The sequence below is a fragment of the Canis aureus genome, chromosome 17 (assembly GCF_053574225.1).
Source record: "Canis aureus isolate CA01 chromosome 17, VMU_Caureus_v.1.0, whole genome shotgun sequence".
NCBI classification, from domain to species: domain Eukaryota; kingdom Metazoa; phylum Chordata; class Mammalia; order Carnivora; family Canidae; genus Canis; species Canis aureus.
Genome location: NC_135627.1, coordinates 31,191,281 through 31,208,099, shown reverse-complemented (window position 1 = coordinate 31,208,099; position 16,819 = coordinate 31,191,281). Strand labels below are relative to the sequence as shown.

The 16,819-nt window shown below is 37.0% G+C and overlaps 1 long non-coding RNA gene across 1 annotated transcript; it reads right to left on the bottom strand.

The window, feature by feature from the left end:
- Positions 1–299: 299 nt before the first annotated feature.
- Positions 300–16,018, bottom strand: LOC144287507 (uncharacterized). Its single transcript, XR_013355292.1, has 5 exons — positions 15,544–16,018; positions 14,660–14,795; positions 9,435–9,553; positions 5,306–5,770; positions 300–471 (listed from the first exon to the last, which is right to left on the bottom strand). It is a non-coding gene; the product is annotated as an uncharacterized LOC144287507 (long non-coding RNA).
- Between the last annotated feature and the right edge of the window lie 801 nt (positions 16,019–16,819).

The window sequence follows — 16,819 nt, the reverse complement described above, 5'->3', positions numbered from 1 at the left end:
CCCCAAGGGCTGCCTGGGTGGCTCAGTTGGTTAAGCATCTGCCTTAAACTCAGGTTACAATCTCAGAGTCCAGGGATCAAGCCCTACTTGGGCTCCCTGCTGAGCAGGGAGTCCACTCCTCCCTCTCCCTCTGTCTCTCCTGCCTCGCCCCCTGCTCATGCACACCCTTGCACTCTCTCTGTCTCTCAAATAAGTAAATAAAATCTTTTTATAAATAAATAAACAAACAAACAAATAAATAAATAAATAAATAAATAATAGATAGATAATAAAATTTTAAAAACTACCCCCAAAACTCATTGATTTAAAACAATAAGTATTTACTTAGCTTGACTTTACAAGATAACAATTTGGGTGGAGTTGGGCAGAAAAGTTCTTCCCATGTTCACCAGGGTCATGCATGTGTTTGGTGGTCTGCTGACTGTTAGCGGGGGCAGCATGTAATGGAGCCATGTGTCTTCAGAAGGTAAACTGGTGAATACAGAGAAACAAGGTAGGGCAACATCCAAATGCAGAAGCACTCTTCAAAGTTCTCCTTTGTCCTATCTGCTATCCCATTGGATAAAGCAGGTTACAGAATCAAAGTGAAAGGGCACAACAAAACTACATGGCAAAGTGTTTGAATTCACAAGGTTGAAGAATTAGATCCATCAGTGAAATCAATATACCATAATCTACAACTTTTAATCTTACTTCTGAGACTCTTTCACCTTTGACATTCTAAGTCTATGATTTCATAAGAACAGAGATGTATGGAAAATATAGATGATGTACCAGTATAAAAATGACCTTCTAGTACTGCCAGGACTCCGTCAGTGAAGAAGCCTTTATTATTTGCTACTCAACAGTGGCAACTGGACCAGCAGTATCAACATCTTGCAGCACAGTGCTAGAAATTCAGAATCTTGGACCACACTCCAAGCCTACTGAATCATAATGTACATTTTAACAGGATATCCAGGTGACTTGTATTAATATTAAAGTTGGAAAAAACATTGCCTATTAGATTTATGAATCTGCTCTTCAATTTGTTCTCAGTTGTTTGCTAAGGAAATAAAACTAATATAATTAGAAGGATTTTTAACTGGAAGAATGGAAACCAAAAAAGGAGTTCAACTATCTAGTAATAACCTAATTTTTAAAACAGGCAAGACTTGGCATTTCACCAAAGAATATATACAAATAACCTAAAAACACATGCAAAGATGATTAGTATCATTAGTCATTAGGGAAATACAAATTAAAATCATACTGAAATCCACCAGAATGGCTGAAATTAAAGAGGCTGAAGGAACTTGCAAGGATGGAAAGGACCTGGTACTCTCAGAAAACTACCCTTGAAAGTGGTTTAGCAGTTTCTTATGAAGGTAAACTTGTACCTACCCTATGACCTGGAAATTCTACTTTGAGTACATGCCCAAAAGAAATGAAAGTATATATCCACAAAATTACATGTACAAGAATGTTCATAGTAGTTTTATTCATAATAGCTAAAATTGGAAATAACCCAAATACCCATTTACAGGAGAATAGATAAACAAAATGTGGTATAGTCATGCAATGAAATACTCCTCTGCAACAAAATGGAATGATAAACAAAACATAGATGTATCTTCCTGACATCACATTAGATAAAGAAGCCAACTACAAGAAAAAACAGAGTGTATGATCCCATTTATCTGACATTCAAGGGCAGGGAAAATGAATCTATGGTTAGCTATAGAAATCAGAATTGTGCTTTACTGCATGGCTGTGGAAGATGTGGTATGGATTCATCATAAAAGAATAAGATCTGCCTACAATAATGATCAGCTTTTGTATCTTGCTTTGGCTATTGGTTACACAGGTATGTATATTTGTCAAAATGTATTGGATTTTGCACATTTTATTATTTATAAATCAAACACCAATAAAGAAGTATGCATCTCTTCACAATTTCAAATCACATATTCCCATAGATCATCCCATTTGCAATAACCCCATGGGACCTACAGGGCAGGTATTATTAGGGACCTTACAGATAAGAACATTAAAGCTCAGAGAAGTGTCCTGAGTGTCTGTAGGCCTCTGGCCACTGTTTCATTTCTTTATGCTGCATTTCCATTCCAGCAGCAAATGGGAGCAGGGCCACAAGTACTGAAATAGAACGAGTTCATAGATTCAAAAGTGCTGAGAAGAACTTTTCTTCTGGGATAGCAGTATTTGAATACTAAGCATAGTCGTTGCATATCAAATGTACACTTTCGTCTCTTGCCTGCTGTTATAGAAGATGGGGAAGCTTTCCAAAGAGGGAGATGGAGAAGACCCTGGAGAAAGGAAACTATTATTCTAGGAGAGTGGGCTTCCTTGTTTGGCTGGGCTGCTTGTTTCCCGTGGTTCATCAGAAGCAGGAGGGAGAGAAAAACATTATGGACCAGTACTGAGAGACTCAGAGAAAATTACAAAGTCCTGTATCACAGCCAATCTGAAAAGAGATATTGAAGAACATCCTTCATGGGAGCCTGGGGTCAGGCTAGCCAATGTAATTGGTGATTTCTATAGCCAAAGTGTCAGCAAGGAAACAAAAGAAATAGAATGGTGGTGGGTTCCCAGAGGTCAAGACAAGACAGGTCAGCTTTGGACAGGACAGTTTCTCTAGGCTCGTAGGCTGCTTCAGAACACCAGGTCCATTTCTGGTCCCCTGGCTGAGCATTTAGTCCCACAGCCTTGAAGCTAAGGTGGTGGTTTATTTGCTGGTGCTAATTTATATATGAAATTGGTTACTTACATATAACATACTAAACTGTCCCTTGCAGGAGAGATTGCTGATTAAACAAGAAGACATCCTTGAATACTTACCACAATTAGGTTTACACAGTAAATCTGAATATAGTTCATCTATATTGTTGTTCTGATTCTTTTAGGTGAAATCTAAATTGGAGCTGGCTTGCGAAAGCACATGTATATATACAGGGAGGTAAAGGTGTGAAGAGGTGTGTTTCATGTGGTAACTAAAGAGAGGAAATAGGGACGCCTGGGTAGCTCAGTTGTTGACCATCTGCTTTCGGCTCAGGGCATGGTTCTGGAGTCCTGGGATCGAGTCCCACATGGGGCTCCCCTCAAGGACACTGCTTCTCCCTCTGTGTATGCCTCTGCCTCTCTCTGTATGTTCTCATGAATAAATAAATAAAATCTTAAAAAAACACTGAAGGAAAGAAATAAATTAGCTCATTGGTTCTTTATCTTGGATTCATACTAGTGTTATACCTGGAGCTTTTAACAAAATCCCATCATGCCTAGATCCCATCTCCCAGAGATTATAATTTAATTGGCCCAAGGAGATGAAGAAGTGAGGGAAACATGACTCATAGAAGCTCCACAGGTAGGTCTAATGTGCAGGCCAGGGTTGAGAACAACTGAATCAGGCAGAGGAGAAAGGATGGTTATTCAAAAATGAGGCCCGAGTGCAAAGACTGGCACTCTAAGATGGGTTGGTGCCAACAACTCCTACAGAAAGAAGAAAAGCACTCAAACAGGTTGTCCCACTTTCAAGTCAGATGGCCAGTCAAGGGGGAAGACACCAGCTAACCCAAGGCCACGAAAGTCTCCCAAAGGAAAATAAAACATGGCCCCACAAGGGCTTTTATTGCTTCAGTCTTTGCTTATAGCATATCTCATTGTGCTGCCACTTCTTATGGGAAATAAACATGGACACTCAAGCTATTGGTATGGAATCTTTGAGCTCATTATTGCCACACATCCCACTTCATCTTACAAAATGTAAATAGCAGCTTTTCTACTTGGAGTCACCTTGACCCAAGTTACCCAGATAAGCACCCAGTACCACACTAAACGTATTCACTTTACTGATTCTTCTTCACTATGAAGTTGCATTTTCATATCCTACTAGAAATCAAAGAAATATAAATTATACTAATAAGATATTCTTAGAATCAGATTAGAGAAGATTAAAAATATAATACCCAGCACTGGCAACAATAAGGGAAAGAGGCTTTTTCATACTCTGCTGTTAGAAATCTAAATTTGTAAAACTTTCCTGGAGGACAATTTTTTTTTAATCTTGAGAAAAAACTTAAAAAGTTCAGAAAACCCTTAATCCAATGTCTCCCTCTGGAAATTTATCCTAAGGAACTAATTATGGATACATACACACATTTGTGTATCAGGATGATCATAACATTAGAACAACCTAAATATTAATAAGGGATTAAGTAATTAAATCACCAAGTCGGTTCCATAGAAAATGGAAAATGATATACAAAAGGATATTTATAGAATTAATCTATGATCAGACAAACAGTAGGTCATAAAACAGAATGTACAATAGAATCCTACTTTTTATTAAAATATATGTGTAGAAAAATGAATGGAGCTTGATAGGAAACTCTTGGCAGTGATTATCTGGGTGAAGAACTACTTTCTCCTTTTGTGCTATATCTTTCTGTTATATTTCATAACTTTAATTTTGTATTCCTTATATAATTAAGACAAATGGATAAAAACAAAAAATACTAAAAGCTCATATGACAAAATGCTAAAAGTTGAGATGCAATCTTTGCTTCTCTGTATTTTCAGAAATTACAACAAGGAATATGTATTACTTTTATAATAAAAAGTCCCCCCAAGTAATTGTAATTGGACATTAACTAATCTAAGACATTTCAGATTCTTCAAATAATTCAACTGTTACAGCTATTATATCTTCTCTGTTGAGCCCAAAATTATTTTTAAAAATAACTGCAAACAAAAACACCATGTAGTAACACAAGCTTATTTCAGTTTAAGAGAGGAATAATCTGACCTTCCACTACTGACAGTCTGTTTGGGTTTTGAGAACTGTCTTTGCCATTATGTGTGGCTTTACAACTTCAGAGTAGAAGTCACTTGGACTTTTGTTCTGCTTGGGCGTTTCCCCTTTAAGCAAAAAGGAGCTTTGCTAACAATTTTGTCCACTATAACTTGTTCAGTCACATTTTATTTTTTAGCCCACATTGAATTGCCCTAGTTCCTAATAATCCATACCCTATTAGGGTCAAGCAATATTCTAATTGTGTTGTGTCTGAAAATGTTCAGGTACCATTTAGTGCAGGAAATTGCATCAAAATATTCCCCTTCAAATTTCACATTCAGAAAAAGAGAAAGATATTTCAGGATTTCCAAACCTATCATCTTGAGGTGCCAAAGGCATGTCTTCTGAGAAGTGTTCATCAACTATAGTCTGAGAATATTGTTTATACAGAAAGTCAACACTCCCTCTTCACTTCTTTCTGTGGAAGAACAAGACATAATTTCCAGCAACAATTACCTGAGATCTCTGCTTCTGAACTGGAAACACGTCAGCAGCCCTCAGACTCACATGCTCTTATAAGACGTGGCATTGTAATACTGGAAGAATTTCTAAGAAAGAATCTATTAGGCATTTATCTGTATAGCCTTACTTTTGTTTTTATTCCACCCCTAATCTTGTGCAAGTTCTTTTGTCTAAAGGTTTATTCTCTGTAAAGAATTCCATGAAAATTCATCCACTCACCCATCCATCCACCCATCTATCCATCCATCAATTTAGGTTTTATTCACTTACCCCACAAGTATTATCAAACACTTCTGTATGCATAGTACTGAGGACATGATGTGGAACAAGTTTCAGTGTCTGCTCTCAGGAAGCTTGCAGAATAGTGATATCATTGTCTCTCTGCCCAGCTGTGGGTATTGGGTGGACCCAGGAGTTCTTCCTGAGATATCCTTTTATCTGGATGATGCCTAGGTTCCACTATAAAATATTTCCAATTGGGAGTGTGATTTTTTTATTTTTTAGAGACTTGATTTGTTTACTAATTTGAGAGAGAGAGAATATGAGCAGGGGAAAAGGCAGAAGAAAAAGTTGACTCCCCACTGAACAGGGAGCCTGATATGGGGCTTCATCATCACCTGAGCCTAAGGCAGATGCTTAACTGACTGAGCCTCCCAGGCACCCCAGGAGTGTGATTTAAATGTAGACTAACACAGGTCCTAATTTAGATGAAGGGCATCTAAAACTCTGATAGACAAGCCACAATCTTTCTACCCTAGAGAACTTGAGGACAGAGTTTGAGATCATCACAGCCACTGGAAAATGCGTGTTTGTGTGTGTGTGTGTGTGTGTGTGTGTGTGTGTGGCAGATGGTGGAGGGGGGTGTGAATCCTGAAAAGGAGAGAGCCAAAAAAAGAGAATTCCAAATTTTGCTTATATATTCTGCCCAAATCACTAGCTGATCCCAGAAACATGCATGCACAAGACAGTCAAACCAAAGATAAAATAATTAAACTGATATAGAGTTTACTGCCTAAGATACAAAGTTTGCAACTTTAGACCTTTCATTTAATTCCCTGCTAAAACAATGAAATCAGCACTGTTCAGAAGAATACAACAGAATCCAGAGATTCTAATACAATGTTCACTAGGTCTAGGATACTGTCCAAAATTACTAGACATATGGAAAAACAGCAAAATGTGACCCATTCTCAAGAGAATATATAAATCAACAGAGATTGACTTTAAGATGACCCAGATGCTAGAGTTAGCGAACAAGAATAGCTATTGGAGCTATGTTCAATAATGTAAAGTATGATGTAACTGAACACAAACTTGTCTTTCATAGGTATGTCAGGAAATAATCACTATCTTCTCTTAGTATATTATCAAATACTGTGTAATAACTTACTCTTTCTGGGAAATTATATTTATCTGTGTGGGCTATTATTTCCTTCTCTCACTAAAAGGCATTTCTGATCCCAATATTTCAGTCTTCTGGCCATAGGTAGGTCCAATGGTCATCATGTGATCCAGGCCAGGCCAACCTAAGTCTCCACCTATGATTTTTTTTTTTTAATTTTTATTTATTTATGATAGTCACAGAGAGAGAGAGAGAGAGAGAGAGAGAGAGAGAGAGGCAGAGAGAGAAGCAGGCTCCATGCACCGGGAGCCCGACGTGGGATTCGATCCCAGGTCTCCAGGATCACGCCCTGGGCCAAAGGCAGGCACCAAACCGCTGCACCACCCAGGGATCCCTCTACCTATGATTTTTTATACTGAGCTTTGGAATAGAGAGTCTGAGATGAGACATTTAAAAGTTGTTGGCAGTCACCTTCCACATAAAGGGGAGAAAGTTACTCTACAGTAGAAGCAGACTGGATGAAGCTTCCTCCAAACAAAAGCAGAGTCCATAAGCACATGAAAGGAATCTTGATAGCATTTGAATCCTGGTTCCACTTGTCCCTGAGTCCAACTGTATCCTATCCACTGGTTATATGAGCCAACAAATTTCCACATTTTTGTGTAATTTAATTCAAATTTGTATTCTAATAACCAAAAACTAAATGTTTTGTAAAATACAACCTAAAGAGCAGAAGATGGACAAAGAGAAGAAATCACAGTATCAAGATAATTGGTGCCTAGTACTTTCAGGACAAGGGGTAGCTTAAGAGAGATGCCAGAAAGCATAATGAAAGGATTTGCTTTGCACTTGCAAAAGACTTATTCTTTCCACTTCCACTGCACTTGAGGTAAAACACTGACAGAGATGGGCAGGGAACAGCAGTAGGAAGTGAAAAGTCTTTGGGAGGTTGCCAAGGAAACCACTCACTCATTCATTACTAAAGACTTACCATAGTAGAAGGAGTGTATAGGTTGCTAAGGATATAGCAATGGCAAAATAGACAGTGCCTCTCTTCATGGAATTTCAGCCTAGTGCTGTGTTACTTTTGAGAAAGAAGACTGTTACTGTGGCCCATCTTGAGCCAAGCAAGAAAGGTGTCAGCGTCACACCAAAAATTGGAAGATCCCTATGGCATGTGAAACCAGGCCATACACTAGGTAAGAAGTTGTTTGCAGTGTCCCCAAAAGAGAGATCAGCAGATAGCCATATAAACACATTGAATATCATGACACATCTTGATAAGGGGGAAGAGATATGCCTCAATGAGCAGGAACACAAGGGAGGGAAATTGGGAGGATGTTGATGGTGCTAGAAGACGTGTTTCTCCAGGTATTCAACTTTTAAGGAAGCCATCTCCACTCTCCTTTGTGCCAGGGTTGGAGAAGAGAAGTGGTCTACAGTTGTACGCGCAACATCCTTAGGGTCTGTCAAAGACACGGATTCACTGCTGAGCTCAAGGTCTCGGAGAGCACATGATCAGAACTTAGAGGTCTGAAAGCAGAATTCTGTAATGATTTGAAGGATCCTTTCTTTTTCCCCAGGATAGTTAAAAGTACTGCCTCTCACAGCCAAATTGAGCAGTTCTGTGGTTGCATTTTACAAGTAAATGAAATCTCACTGTCATCCCATGGTGTCAGCTGTCACCTAGGCCATCATCACATTCTGCCTGGCAGGTTGGGGAATGAGGTGCAGAACAACACATTTAGCTTACACCAATGAGCACTGGCTCTTGGGCTCATCAGTCAGTCTTGGTATACTGCAAAGTGTTCTCAGGGGGGGCTTTCAGCACCAATGTGTTTTCTGAAGGCACAATTCTATACGAATGGTGGAGAAAGTATCTTGATTTTATGATAAAATAAATGATCTTAAGATGCCTTAAGATCATCCAAATTGCCTATGTTGCTAACAAGCCCTGTCTCCTGTCAAGGCCATCTACCCAGGCATATGTTTAGCAGTCTTCAGAGTCTACCAACTCTAAGGTAAATTAACCTCAACAAAAAAAAAAACAAACAAACCCAAAAAAACCCACAAAAATTATCTATCTATCCATCCAATTGTCTTATCTGTCTCTATCTTTCATGTATGTATCTATCATCAATCTATCGAGGGAGAGAGAGAAAAGAAAAATCAATATTATATAGAAATGACAGTAGGATACAGAGGAAGTCATTAAACTTTGGGGTCACTGCTATGAGCTTCAACACCAGCTTCAAACAAGGCACTTACAGAAATGTGCTCCAGATATATGTAAGCACATGAGTCACTGAAAAACAGATCTGAGCTACACAGATCAGCTATACAGGTCTTACTGCTGCACAAACAGGAAGTTATGGTTTATATAGGATGAATATTGTCCAGACATTAAATATCATGTTTTGAAAAACTTAATAGTAAAATAGGATTCTTATATAAAGTTAAGTTTAAAAAACATTCATTTGGGGTGCCTTGGAGGCTCAGTCAGTTAGGTGTCTGCCTTCAGCTCAGGTCATGATCCTGGAGTCCTTGGATCAAGCCCAGGATCAGGCTCCCTGCTCAGCAGGAGTTTGCTTTTCCCTCTCTCTCTCTTCCCAGCTTATGCTCTCTTTTTCAAATAAATAAATAAAAGCTTTTTAAAAATAACAAAAACCACTCATTTAAAAAATCATGTTAATTTTGAAAGTATACACACTCATAAACACCCATATACATGTGTATATACATTTTCCTATATTTGACACATATGTATAAATATTTATATACCTATATATGCACATGGATTTTGAGGATTTGTGCACCAAAATATGAATTCAGGGTTTTTTCTTCTTGGCAGATTTAGCAATAACTGATTCTTCATTTCTTCTTAACAATCTTCTACATATCTAAAATTGCATGTAATGAACACATGTTATTTCATAATCAGAAAAATATTACCTTCTTTTACCGTCCGTTGGCTTTAGCTTGACAAGAAGTTTGAATTCATAATTAATTAGAAAAAGGGAAATGAAACTTCATAAAACTTTCTGGTTCATGAAACTTTCAACATGAATGAAAAATGAATACTTTCTATAACATTTCTGAAATGCTGATCTCTCTACTTTAGATTCCCACTTTATTAAGAGGGAAGGCCATGAAAATAATTCATCACCTTTTTCAAATACCTTTTTGCCTGATGCTCATTCTGAAATTTTTTGAAATAATTTAAGTTAGCAATACGAAACTCCAAAGGACAGCACACATGAGAGTAAGTTAACATCTAAAATGCAGAGCTTTGTGAATCAATAATTTGGTATTTAATCCATTCAGTTATTGTGACTCTTACTAGTTGTATCAGTACTGTACTACGGAGTCAAACAGGTAGTTTTCCTTGAAGTGAGGAAATGGACATTCATGATCACACAAATAAATGTAAACTGTGACTTTAAGAAATGTTCCTAAAGAAAAGAGGTAGCATAAGTGAGGAGGTTAGAAAGTATGGACACTGGTTGTCATTGATGGGTTATATATATACTACTGAAATGAATGACAAAACACAGTTTGGGATATAGATGGAAGCGTGGTGGCCTCTGAATGGCATCATGGGCCTCACTCTATGATCAATGATCCTCCAACAACAAAATCACCTGCTGCTCTTAAATTCATCTGGACAAACCATAAGTTCAATGTGAATGGCACTCCAGAACAATATGTACCTTATTCTACCACAAGAAAGAAGATTCAAGAGTGGGTCCCACCTGCAACACCTTATAAGTAAAGACAATGGAAATAGTTTAAAAATGTGAAATATGGGAAATATGGGGGTCTTCAGATAATTGCACTTTTACTGTTTCCTATTAACTTGATTAAAATTATTTGATTAAAAAAAATGTCAAAGGCCTGGGATTTGATCCTGTCTGCCATGTACAACTGTATGACTGGGCAAGTTACTTAACCTCTCTGTCCTCAGTTTGCTGATGTGTAAAATGGAAATTTTAAAAGTATCTATTTCATAAGATTGTTATAAATATCAATTGAGTCAATATTTAATATTATATTAAATACTATTAATTATATATACTATTAATTATAATAGTGTTTGACACATAGCAATCTCTAGCTGAATATTTCATAAATAAATAAACAAAGTAGTATACAGGTATTGAGAAGTTTAATGGGGAGACCTGACTGATGTGGTCAGCGAAGGCTTTCCTATATAACTGATAACTGAATGGCCAGAGTTATGTATGTGAAGGTCATGGAGTGTGGGAGCTGAATAAGATTAAGGTGGAATACACAGAAAAGTGAGGACAATGAAGGGCTTATTTGGCCACATTAAATATTTGGGTTTTTATTTTATTAAAGTATGACTGGAGGTTTCTGTTTGGAGGGGATAAAAATAACTATAGAGACTAAAAAACTGGAAGAGTACAACTGACAATAAGGAAGAGTCTGTTAGGAAACTATTACAATGGAAGGAAAATAAAACTCTTCCTAGTGCTAGATCAGATATTAAGGATGAGAGAAAGGGAAATGTCAAGATTAACTCTTGGGATTCTGGAACCACTGAGACAGGGACTGCTAGAGAAAAAAGAATAGACTTGGCAGATTGAGCAAGACTTTGAGATTAAATAAGTTGAGTCTGAGATGACTTTCAATTATTCAGGTAAAAATGTTAAGTAGGTAGTGAGTTATATCTGATTCTCAAGGAAATTACAAGGCTGGAATAAAATATCAAATGCTGTTGAGAAACCAACAAAGATTAACTACAAAATGTCCAAATTTAGCAACATGGAGGTCATTCTTGACCTTAGAAAGATTGTTTTCATTACACAATGGGATTAATTGAAACTAAATTAGAAAAATGTTTTATGAGATTGGACAGTGTAAAGGGATGAAAACATTGTAGATGGAAATTTTGGGGAAAAGAGGGATTACTGGCTTTGTTTTAATGGAGAAATACAAAAATGTTAAGAAACATCTATTTGAGTGGAAGATGTTAAATATGCAAAACAAAGTATAATCAATATCACAAGATTTCTAAGTAGTCAAATAAATAAATTAATATCAAAGAAAAGAGGGGAAGACCTTTATTGAAATCAACAGAGGAGGATAGAATGGATCCAGATGTAGGCTCCTAGCACATTAGCCACCTTGTGCTTATCCTACCCAATCAGCATATTAACATAATGGATCAATGTGATGTTCTGTGGGTTACTGAAACCACCCAGATTTCTTCATATCCTATTATAAGAAGAGGATGAGTTAACATAGGCATATGTAGGGCAAACTTATTAAGAAATGTTTTTCTCCAATCCATGAGAATATGAACTATTTCTGATCCTCTTTTCTATATTTTTAAGATTTATTTATTTATTTATTTATTTATTTATTTATTTGAGAGAGAGAGAGAGAGAGATTACTCATGTCAGGGAGGGGAAAAGGGAGACGGAGAGAGAGTGTCTTAAGGAGACTCCATGCTGATCACGGAACCTGACACAGGGCTAGATCTCACAACCCTGAGATCATGACTTGAGCTGAAACCAAGAGTCAGTTGCAACCGACTGTGCCACCCAGGTACCTCTCCTTCTGATCCTCTTTTCTTATCAGAATACAAAAAATGCTGTCACCAAATTAATGGCCCAGGGTCATGTAACTGAGGCTTTATGGATCTCCTCTAGCAACAATGAAACATCTGGCACAGTATCTGCAAACAGGGCTACTAGTGTTTGTGTCTTCAGGGACCGATAAAGCCTGACCAGCAAACTTAGAGGAAATAAGGAAAGGATAGGGACCATAGCCCCACTAATCTCTGCCATACATTTACTACACTCTGTTCCCACAATGCATTAGCCAGCATTGGTATTTCTAGTGTGGGGGCAATTTCAGAGATTTCTATTTGGCCTCCCACACTATACTACCTCTTTACCTAACAGGGAAGGACCCAGTGAAACAATTATTCCAACTATTAAGTTTGTCTATCTCAGTTATACATTAGGGAAATGACCATTGACCTGATGGTCCCATTGAAGGCTGGATTTTAGTCAGAATGCCACTCATTATCTGAACTTCATAAACCATCACTCTACAGGGAAGCCATGATGATGCTTTGAAGTGCCAACTCTGTACCAGACAGAGCATGGAAGCAGACAGATAAAGTCTCCATCTTCAAGGGGTTTATATTCTCTTTTGGAGAGAGATGTAGATTTTTTTCTTTTAAATGTAAGAAAGTTCTTTGCAACCAAAAGATTGTCCCTTCAAGAGAGTATTTTTCTCAAAAGAATGCTAGACATCAAATTATATGTTTATGGGATCAGCAAGTTATTTAAAAATTGAGCTAGTGGACATAGGCTATCACTGCGAAGAAGTCACACAGGAAGTAGCATTTTAAAGGGAAGATACAAATGTGTTAATTGGAAGAAAAATAGAAACAATGCATGAAGATATAAAATAAAGGTGATAATTAATGGAGTGAGTCCTGCAAAAGGGATTAGATTGTGAGTGAATAAATCACTGGTTTTGAGAAGGAAAATGGACTTTCTTTTTCATTTACAAGAATTGAGAATTTATAAGAAGTAAGAACAAGGTGACAAGGGGTGCCTGGGTGGCTCAAGTCAGTTAAGCTTCAGACTCGATTTCGGCTCAGGTCATGATCTCATGGTCCTTGGATCAAGCCCTACATCCAGCTTTATGCTCAACGGAGAGTCTTCTGGAGATTCTCTCTCTCTCCCCCTCTGCCTACCCACTCACACACACACTAGCTCTTTCTCTCTCTCTAAAATAAATAAATAAATCTTAAAAAAAAAAAAAAAGAACAACATGACAGGTGAAAATGCAAAAATAATGTAAGGCAGGAAATAGCTGAGAGAATCGGAGTTGAACTTTTTTTTGGATGGTGTTATTCATCTTGGTGAAGATGAAAGGGGCTATAGATGGGTCTTTAGGTGTGAAGAGAAGGGCAAAAAAAATATATGGAATCTCATCTCTGAGGACCATGACTCCAAATCATAGCAATTGGTTCACAGGCTTTGCTGAGAGCTCATCAAAGGTTATGTGCCATGAATTTTTAGAGCACCTAATCAGCGTGAGTTTCTCCAGCAAACCAAGAGCAGAGAACATCAGAAATTCAGGTTGTAAAGCAAACTAAAATGAAAGTAAATAAATAAATACATAAAAAAATAGATGGCAAATATGATGGAAAGTCAGGGCATTTGATATACAAAAGTGTTATAGAAATGGATGATGACATAGTCCCATTTAGGCAGAGAATTCAGAATCTAGGAGAGAAGTCACGGTCAATTCATGATAACGTGACAGGCCAATGCAGAATAAGACAATTGGGAAGGTAGGAAATAAGAAGATTGTAGACAGAAAGGAATTGCAGACTCTGGATATGGGGTTACAGAAGCTTCTAGAAATATCATCAAGATGAGGCATTGATCCTTAATTAAAAGTATTGTATATGGTGAGGGTTTCAAAAAATACTTTCCAGTTTCAATCCACCATTTATTACAGATCTGTATGTGAAATCCTAAGGTGTTAATTAAAGCCTTTATAAACATTTGCATATAGTAATTTCACAATTCTTTGAGGAGATATGAAGAAGCACTTCATCTTTTGAACACAGTCTATTTTTGCAAGTGGTTGTTATCAATGTGAAGTTATAAAAAGGAAACTTCAGATGCCTTCTCTGTGCTGTTGGCAACAGTCTCTTGTTGGCCAGAAAAGGAGGATGATGTGATTGGATTACAGACTAGAAAATTCCTAAATGTGCCTCATGCTATATTTATGATGATTGAATTAAATTTTGTTACCCCCAGGGTTTGGTGATCAACTTGGAGAACAAACAAAAACTAAAGAAACAGAAAAGAACATTTTCTCCTCATGTTCTGCTTCTTAGTAGAGAAAATGAATTCCTAAGAGCTGTATTGTTTTGACTGGAAGAAACAACTCTGGCAAGGCAGCAGGTGGTTATCGTTTTGAAACAAAAAAATAACTGAAAATTCCCATACCTTAAAGTTCAAAATGTTCTTTTGAACTTAGTTTGATTGAGTATTAATGTCTCCTGAGTATTGATATCTGTGGGTGAGCTCTGAAATGCTAATGACAATGAGTGACTTCATGGCTCTGGATCACATATTCAAAGTCCTAAATACAGAAGAAAAAAAAAAGAGTAACTGAAGCCCTCTCTTAGCCTATGAGAGACACATTTCTGAAAGTAACATCCCCTGCCCACCCCCCTCCTTGGAAATACCAAATACAACATCTGGTTATATCAATTCCCTAAGAGCAATTTTACATCACCTGAGCAGCAAACACATACACTGAGGTCTCTCCAGAATCATCTACCTGTTACAGATGAATTACAGAATCTCATACTGACTACATCCCTAGTCCAATTTGGTCACATCTCTACAGATACGGTATTTGGTTAATTTGTTTTTTTCTACAATGGGAAATCCCTTTTCTTCTCCTTTTCTGGAATGCAGAGAGGAAAAATTCATAGTCTTAATATGGTTTGGAAGTTCCGCAAAATACTTGATAGTCTGCTTTGATAGGTATAAAATGGAAGTAGATGGATTAAGTCCTCCAAATTACATAACACCAGGACACATCATTCTTGCAGAACACCATACTGTGTCCCAAGTGGTGTCATTCACATTACATTCTGTGTTGTGCAACATGGTGGCCCTGTGGAGAGCAGATGACAAATGAGTTTATCAGGTAAGTGTGCATGAGCAAATATTTGTGGGCAGAACAGGTTGTCTCTTCATGATAGCAGATAATAGTAGGCTAACACTTACATGGCACTGACTTTTGCCCAGCATTCTTCTACTCTTTATTATCTCATTTTACACATGAGGAAACTGAGTTAAAGAGAGAGAAGGTTCCTTACCCTCAGTCACAGTGCTCGTAAGTGGCAGAGCCAAGATTTGAAAGTAGTCAGAGAAAGTAGTCTGCCTCCAGAATCTGGGCTTGTCTGCTTTTCAGATAGAGAAAATAATAACCAGGACAACAACATAGTTAGTGAGATCTGCAATGAAAGAAATATTTGGGAGAGCACTTGATTTATTATCCAAGCCGAGTCTTTCAAAAGCAAGCACTGGATATATTTTCTAGTAACTCATAAAAATATAAAACAAAGTGAATTGACAGTGGCATCTGAGAGAGCAAATTCAATCATGTAGCAATTACTCCCTTCCTCTTAATATCATATCAAATCTTGCACACACACAAAAAATAAAGAAACCAGCTTTCTTTAGAGAGAGCATACTCTGCTCTCCATTTTTCCCTTTTTTAATGGAATTTAGTGAAAGAAAAGCATGAGCTTTCTTTTTCCATATGTTTACCTTTAATATAACAAGGTGAAAATAAATGATGAAAATGAAATACATGAAAATCTATATTTATAAAAAACAAAATATCCTAAAAGGAAGAGAATCACTGCTGCAGTTATTTTTCTATTGGTTTTATTCAGGTGCTTCCTGATTGTACTGTTTTGATTTTTTTTTTTACTTATATAATAATGTCTAATTAAAGTAAAATTTTCAGGAATATGAGAGAACTTTTCAAAGTGTGTTATATAGAATTTTAAAAATATAATTTAGTATTATCAAACACAGAAACTGTTATCCTGGAGTTAAAACAAAGCACTGCTGATTTAAATGTGGCAGGCAACCATATCATATAGTTTTTTTTCTGCAAGATGTAACTTCTACTTGACAATGTTCATACATCATTCTCAGATTCTGACAGATAACATGATTGTAAATATTTTACAACCAAGCTAGTAAAGTATGCCAAGGTTCACATAAAAGAAACTCTGGCAATTGGTAAAAGGCTTCTCAATAAAATGGAACACCCTTACACCTCAAACAGCTCTGTTAAAGATTGAGAGATAAAGACATTTGGATAGAAATTACTTGGCAAAGTCAAAAGTAGCATTCAGCTTGGTTCTGCACCTAAAAATGAAAGTCACAAACATGAATGAGTAAAGACCTTATCTTTGGAGAACAAAGATGAAAGTTCCATACTAAAAGTTTTAAGAATTAAAAAATGGGGGGGGGGGTTCCCATCTTGGTTTGAAAGTGCCCAAAGCAAATGCATTACAGAAAATTAAAATGGTTTCTAGAAAATTTCTTTAGATTTTCTGGAATTTGAACAAAACCATG